This window comes from Notolepis coatsorum (genome assembly GCF_963971535.1).
Source record: "Notolepis coatsorum genome assembly, chromosome: 11".
In the NCBI taxonomy this organism is placed as follows: domain Eukaryota; kingdom Metazoa; phylum Chordata; class Actinopteri; order Aulopiformes; family Paralepididae; genus Notolepis; species Notolepis coatsorum.
Window position 1 is genome coordinate 76,925,471 of NC_140175.1, and position 9,101 is coordinate 76,934,571.

A 9,101-nucleotide genomic window follows, 5' to 3' on the forward strand; every position below is an offset into this window, starting at 1 on the left:
TACTGTTCTGAGACATAATCAAGTACCAAATAGATTAACACCAGAGGTCTTGCAGCACAGCCATGTACCAGCCTATTTCAAATATGCCACTGGATTCACTTATGATCAATTCAATAATCTATGTACTGTGTTTAGTATACCTAGCAGTGAAACAGCACAGCAAATTTCAGTCCCATTGACATATAGCAGAAGTGATTGGCAAATTAACACAATGCCCCTGCGTGTACGTGCAGCTCTTGCTTGTTCTTATGAAACTGAGACAAAATCATGATTTAAAAGATTTGGCATTTAGATTTATGATTGATGAACGTAGTGTTGGTACTTTGTTCAACGCATGGGTGGACTACATGTTCACAGTTCTAGGGGAACTACCCGCATGGCCTCATAGAGACATAATAATGGCACAAATGCCAGGAAAGTACAGAGAGGAATTTCCTACAACGATGGCAATATTAGACTGTACAGAGTTAAAAATTCAAACCCCAACTTCACTTGTATTGCAGAGTCAAAGTTACTCAACCTACAAGTCTGCAAACACATTGAAATCCCTCATAGCATGTGATCCACGAGGTTCTATACTATTTTGTTCAACTCTTTTCACTGGATGTATGTCTGACAAAGAAATAGTTAGACAGAGCAACTTTATTGAGCTAATGAAAAATCTGCTTAAACATGGCTATCTGCAGGAAGGGGATGGGCTTATGGTAGATAAAGGATTTTTTATTGAAAATGACCTACAAGAAATTGGACTTGAAATAAACATCCCACCCTTCGTCAGAGGAAAAAGGCTGATGCCCTCTACAGATGTCTGCCTGACAAAAAAAGTGGCTGCACACAGGATACATGTTGAACGTGCTATATCAAAGATAAAGACATTTAAAATTGTGTCAGAGAGGATCCCTAACATAACGTTGACAAACATCAACCAGATCTGGTATGTTGTGAGTGTAGTGGCCGACTGTCATTCCTGGGTGTGTTGACAGTCGTCCACGATGCACCCGCTATTGCCTTTTCACACTGTACCAAAGTTGTAGATGTTGAATGAATTTAATGTCCACAGTTGCTCCTCTTACGGTTTACAGGGTTTATTGTTGTCCAAATGTAAATGATAGTGAATTAAGGGTTACACAGAACAGTCGTCAGTTGCTCCGTGGTCAGTTCCAACAGTAAAACAGTAGCCGTTCCAACAGTGAGACAGTAGCAGTTCCAACAGTGAGACAGTAGCAGTTCCAACAGTGAGACAGTAGCGTTTGAAGGTAAAACCTTGGCAGGTGCACAAGATTCCATTGATCACCTTGGCTATTTATAGTTATTTGGTGGTGAGCCCCCTAGTGTCCAAACATAAATGGTTCAGTGCATGGTTCTAATATATATATATATATATATATATATATATATATATATATATATAATATATATATATATAATATAATATATATATAAATGGTTCAGTGCATGGTTCTAATATATATATATAATATAATATATATATAATATATATATAATAATATATAAATCCACCAAGTCGGTTTCTGCCTCTACACACCGGCCCCTTAATTGTGCACCAAAACACAATTATAAAATGATATATGCATCAAAGAGGCAAAGAAGCCGACATAACCTACAGTCAATGCTAATGTCCTCGATAATAATAAACAATATGAAATCACAATTCTAAACACGAAGAAACTTGACTGGGTCCTGTTGTTTTCACCTGTTGTCCCTGAGCATGGGAAGAACAAATCAGTTAGTGAGTCAAGTAACAGTCAATAACATTCAAAATGTTTCAAAGCATTAGGCTGTTGGTCAGGCTCCGGTCCAACAACCGGTTCCGTTATTATTATAAACATACAAAATCTATTTGAGCCAAAAACATAATGCCCTTTTTCTTTTCCCTTTTCCCTCTTTTTTTTTTTTTTTTTTTTTTTAATAAACAGAGCCATATAGCTCTGATAGGCTATATGTCTATTCAATGTTTATTCATTGTTCAACAGAGCCCTATAGCTCTGATAGGCATATAGCCAATGTCTACTGGTTGTGACCTTCCATCAGAGTCGTCAGGACTGTCGGCGGTAAGTCGGTCAGGAAGTCTCAGCCGGCTTTCCCAGGTTTCCCTGCTCCGTCTTCTCTTATAATTCTTTCTCCTGGAAACTGGCATGATTGCAAGTGTTTGGTCATCACCGGCCCCAGTAACACCATGCCCTGCTCCATCATCATCAGCTTCCTTGTCTTCTCCATCATCTGATGCTAGGTTGCTGCTTCCGCTTGTTTGGTGTAGATTAGTGTGAGACTGAGGGGCTTGGGTATGAGAGGTTGTTGGCAGCACATGCCGGCTTCGACCAGCAGGGGCAGCACATCTTGTCTTATGGCTTGTAGCAGTATGGCTTGGCCGCTGGTCCACCTCTTCTACCTCTTCTTTATCACTGTCCTCCTCCTCGTCTTCATCACTGTCCTCCTCTCCTTCATCACTCTTGTCCTCAGCAGGTCCTTGCAGAGTAGAGCTACGTTTACATATACGAACATGAGGCGCGCTCGCTTTGTCGTCCTCTTCTTCATTATCGACGTCATCGACGCCGTCCTCTTCTTCATCATCGACGTCATCGACACCGTCCTCCTCACCACCATCATCATCATCGACGTCATCGACGCCGTCCTCCTCACCACCATCATCATCATCATCGACGTCATCGACGCCGTCCTCCTCACCACCATCATCATCATCGACGCCGTCCTCCTCACCACCATCATAAATCAAATCAAATCAAATCAAATTTATTTATAGGGCCCGACAACACACGTTAATGTCCCCATGGGCCGTACAGGTCTTCTTTAAACAAGTCAAGAAGAAAACATAACAATAAGTCAAGAACAGAACAAGAACACCATAAGGTCCAAACATTTTTAGATGAATGCAAATAAATGAAAGAATGCAAGCACTCCCAGACATACCCCACGCGAAGGTAAGGAAAAACTCACTAAAACCTAACAATAGGGAAAAAAGCTCCACAGGCAGTGTGGAGGAGAGAAACCTTAGAAGGGCCATTCAAGGGGGGATCTCCCTTCTTAGATGTTGGTGATAGTAGTGTTGCAGACGGACAGTTGGTAAGCATGCACTCATGTGTGTAGTGAAACACAGATGAGTGCATGCAATAGCAACTGTACATTTTGAAAGATTAAAGATAGAGCTAATAGCGATAGCAACTGAACATTTTGAAAGATTAAAGATAGAGTTGATAGCGGATCTATTTGAGGCACAGGGGCGGCGCAAAGAGGGTCATGTCCTCCCCATCTTAGTCACGGGACATTCAACACTCCGGTCGTTGCTCAGGGACAGCCGGAGACAGGGAGATAGGGGGTGGCGCAGAGAGGGTCGCGAACTCCCCGACATCATCGCGGGACATCCGGTACTCCGGTCACCACTACGAGACCTCCGGAGACAGGGGGGCACGCAGAGGGGGTCGCAATCTCCCGGCCTTCGTCACGGGACATCCAACACTCCGGTCAACACTCCAGGACAGCAAGTCATAGGGAGACAGGGAGACGGGACAGGCGTTAGACAGCTCATGAGATTTTAGTAGGCGGACATAGCAATAGATACAAGTGGTAGGCATATATGTGAATGGAGTAGATATATGAAGTAAGCGTATTATGTGAATAGAATAGAAGTACTTAACCCAGCAATGAAACCGCGTTGACTGTTAATCTGTTAACAGTCTGTTAATACTGTTAATCAGTTGACAGGACCACGGACAGACGGCGGTGAATAACTGATCCAAGGCCTCGGACGTCATCGACGCCGTCCTCCTCACCACCATCATCATCATCATCGCTGCCCTCTTCTTCATCGCTGTTCTCATCTCCTTCATCACTGTCTGACACAGCGACCTCCTCTGTCACTGCTTCTTCTTCTGTGGAAACAGACTTTAAACAATAATTTTCATTGAAATTGCTTTGAACAGTGTCAACTGCTTCAGCTGAGAATGCATCTGTGTTGTCCTCTGCAGACTTTAGTATGGCATAACTGGTATGTGCAAGTTGGTAATGTCCATCACTTCTCACAGCAGAGTTCGACATAATTTCCACAAATCTTTTGTCTTCAACAGACATCTTCTTCTTTTCCTCACAACTTGATAGTGTTCTTAATGTTGCATCTGCAGCGTCAATGACAGTTTTCATCTCAAGCTCCTCTTGTAAGGTATTTAATGCTGCTTGTCTGTTTTCCAATTCATGCTTCAAATCCCTTTGTTGTTTTTCAAGGTAATTTTTTTTCTTTAAATTGGCAAGACGTGCCATCATGGCAGCTTTTTCAGCTTGAGTCCTTTTAAGCATAGATGAGGCTGTTGAGCTCACACTACTTCTATGACTGCTTGGCTGGCGAGGCACGTACTTTCCCATCTTGGCTTCAGACATTGTTACTGTATTTATTTTATTCTTTACATATAACAAAGTGTAACTTTAAATGTTATAATCGTATGGCGACGTGGTGTGACGTCAGAGCCTTCAAAGTGGGTTTATTTTCTTCCCGCTGATGAATGCTCTGGCTCTGCAGTAACATAGTATACTATTGTCCACTGCTATATATGTCGGAATTTAAATCAGACAGTCCATTGCGTTACATTTAGTGTCCATTTTCCACACGTCCAGACAATAATAATTGTGACGGTTCCACACATCGATACGGCGCATAGTCCGTTCCATTATCCACAGTATCACAATTTAATTAGTCCGACGCTAGAACGCTCCACGGCGTTCGCAAGGAAGCGCACACAGTAGCAATGTCCTGAGTTGGTTCCATTCATAAATACAGCAGCGTTATCCGTTATCCAGTTATTCATCAATGGAGGTTTTATTTAAAATCTTCTTACCTCTGCTTGTCCTTGGTGAGGGAGGTTGTCCAACCTTATACTCACATGTCCTTCTATAGTGAGGGTAACTTCAAACTTTGTACTCACGTCCTTCTGTCGTGAGGACACTTTCAAACTTTCCTCTTTTCACTCACGTTCTTCCGTCGTGAGGGAACCTTCAAACTTTGTAGTGGCCGACTGTCATTCCTGGGTGTGCTGACAGTCGTCCACGATGCACCCGCTAATGTGCCTTTCAGGAGGAGACCTTCAAACTCTGTACTCACGTCCTTCTGTCGTGAGGAGACCTTCAAACTTTGTAGTTCACGTCCTTCTGTCGTGAGGACACCTTCAAACTTTGTACTCACGTCCTTCTTTCAGGAGGAGATTTTTCCTCCTTTTCAATGAGATCCTGAATGGTTGAATGATTGTTTATAACTTCCTTTTCAATGGCTCGGAATGCATCAAAATTGTCTTTAACAAGCGACACATTTCCATAATCAATCATCAATTCTTCTATTGCATTCCTTCTTATAGTCAGTGTTTTAATCCCTTTGGTTCTTGTTTTTTGGAGTTGGGATATATGAGTTAGGAGGGCCTTTCTTGTGAGCTTTTTATCCCTTTTAGGTCTACAATCAGGCTCTTGCTCCACAGGGCCTGTTGCTCCATTTCCACTTGTCTCGATTGGGAATTGGCCTTCCTGGGCTGGTCCAACAGCTCCATCCTTTTCCGTTGTCGGTCCATCCACCAAGTCGGTTTCTGCCTCTACAGTGAGTATGCTGTCTAACTTCCAGCCTTGCATCCTCAAGAATACCATTACCTCATAGCTCAAGCCACAACCAATGGGGTAGTCCTTTCCACCTACTGCTACCAGTATAGGGGTCTGGTTAACGATGTAGCTTATAGGTGTGCCTCTCATTCCTCTCAGTGTCTCATATATTTCCTCACTGATTCCTGACTCTTTCCTAAAGGCAGAAAGATATGTTACTGTTAACTGTGTTAGAAATGTATCGGATGTTGTGCCTAGGCTATTATTTTTTTTCATTAAACTGTGAAGGAGCATCATTTTGCCTTTATTACCAAATGTATGTTTTTATTGTGCTTTGAAACTACCTGTTAGGAGTGTAGGTAGGGATCACTGGTCTCCCTTTGCGGTTCAGTTTGGCTTTTGCCACGACTGCAGAGGTTATAGGCTGGCCTGCTATCTTCTTCCCTCTGGGTTTATGCCACTGCTGTGGCCGACTTGTACAGGAGGCAGTGTCATCATTTTGGGCACGAGAAATATCTAAACTGTACATGAGCACAGTGATGTGTGAACAGTAACCAGTTGCCCTATGGTTTCAACAGAAATGAGAAGGGGAGAAAAGAAATAGACTGTTTGAGAACACTGCTCGTACTAGCTGCTACTTGAATATCACTAACATTACATAAATGACACAGCTGTCGGGTCTAGCTACTGGCCTACACAGTGGCTTTGACATATGCAAATCCAATGTCTGCCTGACTTTAGCCCTGCCCCACCCACTCAGTATACCGGGTGAGTGAGAGAGCTGGTATACTGCGTTGGACCACTAAACTAAACTAAAATGTATCAGCAATAGTAGTAATCATGGAGGTCTAAGGTAATAATGTGTTAGAAATTACTTACCCTGCAATACACGAACAACACTGCTCCATGATGGTGTTGTCATCAGCAACATTGATACAGAGCCTGTGGGGTTTCTCACTTTTCAGTTGATTAACATTACATATGTCTTGTTGTGGAATTAACATAACATTATGCATTCTTTTGACAATAAATAAAATCAGAATTTGTTCTTACTTGCTTGCCTGGGTAAATAAAGGTTATAGAAATGTAAAAAAAATAATAAATAAAAAGATATTTTTTTAAACCGATACCGATATTTTCCGATATCACATTTTAATGCCAATATCGGCCGATAATATCGGTAGGCCGATAATATCGGACATCCCTAGTTGCGAGTGATAGCATTTGGCCTCGATTCTAATCGTTTCTTTTCTGTAAATGTCATAAAAATCATGAACGTACTTTTCCACTGCGTATTGTAACGAAATATTTGAAATATTCGAAAAATGTTATGAAATATTTGTGTCATCTTTAAAAAAAACAGGTCTATTACCTGCTGTGGTAAATCTGACAATTGAACTTGAGGTCCCTCCGTGGCGATCGTCATTCACGGTCGGCTTTGTTTGTCCGGCTTCGCAGTTACAGTGGGTGACAATATTGTCACAACTCACAAGGAAAGATGAAATTACCTACCTGGGTTCCATCCTAGAGGCTAATCTTTCCTGTGACAAAATGGCATCCAATGTAATAAAAAAAGTCAACCAACGAACTCGATTCTTGTACCGGATCTCATCTCTGGTAAACAAGAATACCCTGAAGACTCTGGCAGGAGCACTCATTCAAGGGTACTACGACTATGCTTGCACCTCATGGTACCAAAGCACCTCAAAGGCACTAAAAAACAAATTACAAACATCTCAAAACAAACTAGTCAGACTACTGCTTGACCTTACTCCTATAACCCACCTCACCCCTGCCCACTTTGACAACCTAGGATGGCTTAGAGTAGACGACAGAGTACAGCAACTTGCAATGGGCCTGGTCTACAAGATACACTACACGACCAAGGTACCCATGTACATGTCAAAATACTTCCCAAAGGTCAGTGGATACCACGATCACAACACCAGAGGGAGCTCCACAAATCATGTTAAACCCAGATTCGGCTCAAACAAGGGACTAAACACGTTTCGCAATTATGCCACATCAATGTGGAACGCCCTACCTAAAGCTGTAAAGGAATGTGAATCACTACCCACTTTCAAAAACACTCTTAAAGAACATCTACGGGAGACTGCAATTCGAAACTGGCCCCTACAAATGTCCTAACCCAGTTGTACAGTAAATGACCAAGTATGGCTTTGTCAGTATTCCAATGTACAGTGTACAGTGTCCCCCCCCCCCCCCCCCACCCAACCCCCCCCCCCCCACCTCCAATGTACAGCACCCCCCCCCCCCCCACCTACCCAACCCCCTCCAATGTACAGTTTCTACGTCAAATGTATATACACTCTTTTTCTGGACATTTTTTGTATCACAAACAGTACTGTATTTGCAAATCTGGTATGTCATAAATGTATAGATGTAGCAGTACTGTCTATCTGTATATGTCGTGTGTGTCATATATGTTATGATGAATTGAAAATGGGGGACCCTGATGTAAACAAGATGAAAGTCTTTCTCTGGTCTGCATCCCCTTAACAATTGTATGTATTGAGCTGTACTGTACTGTACCCATTCTGCAATCTGTTAATAAACTTTTCAATCAATCAATCAATCAATCAATCCGAGTTTTCAAAGGGGGCACGGCTTAGCGATAGGTCTATTGTGTGTATTGAGCTGTACTGCAGTATGATGCCGCAAGTTCTGTTATATTTCAATTGCCTTACTTATTTACATAAGTATTATAGGCCTACAGCAGTATTGTAGAGCCAGTAACTATACTTTTGCTCACAAATTCCTGAGGGGCCTGACAGCGCGGGGACTGAGCGTGCTGCGCTGATATGGGTACATACGCTGACGTTCTGCAGATGGATACTATTGGATTCAGGCCTCTCTCTCTCTCTCTCTCTCTCTCTCTCTCTCTCTCTCTCTCTCTCTCTCTCTCTCTCTCTCTCTCTCGTGATAGTTGAATGAATGATGATTGAAAACTTTATTAACAGATTGCAGAATGGGTACAATACAGTACGGCTCAATACACACAAGGGATGCAGACCAGAGAAAGACGTTTGTCTTGTTTACATCAGGGTCCCCCATTTTCAATTCATAGTGATGTTGACACGTCCTATTGCTGTTATCGACCAAAGGACATTTAATAAAATGAAACTAACGTATTGATGATAATATACATTATAACTACTGTTGTGATAGTTATGATGTTTATTCTTGAATACGTTTGAAAGATTAAATGATAAAAAATATATATATATCAGAAATCGAACGAGCTTTTAGTTTTAGTAACGTCTGTGTTTCAGAGACAAGGATACTGCCTCTGCGCCACGCCGATTAATTGATTGATTGATTGATTGATTGAAAAGTGTATTAACATATTGCAGAATGGGTACAGTACAGACTACAGTACAGCTCAATACATACAATTGTTAAGGGGATGCAGACCAGAGAAAGACTTTCGTCTTGTTTACATCAGGGCCCCCCATTTTCAATTCATCATT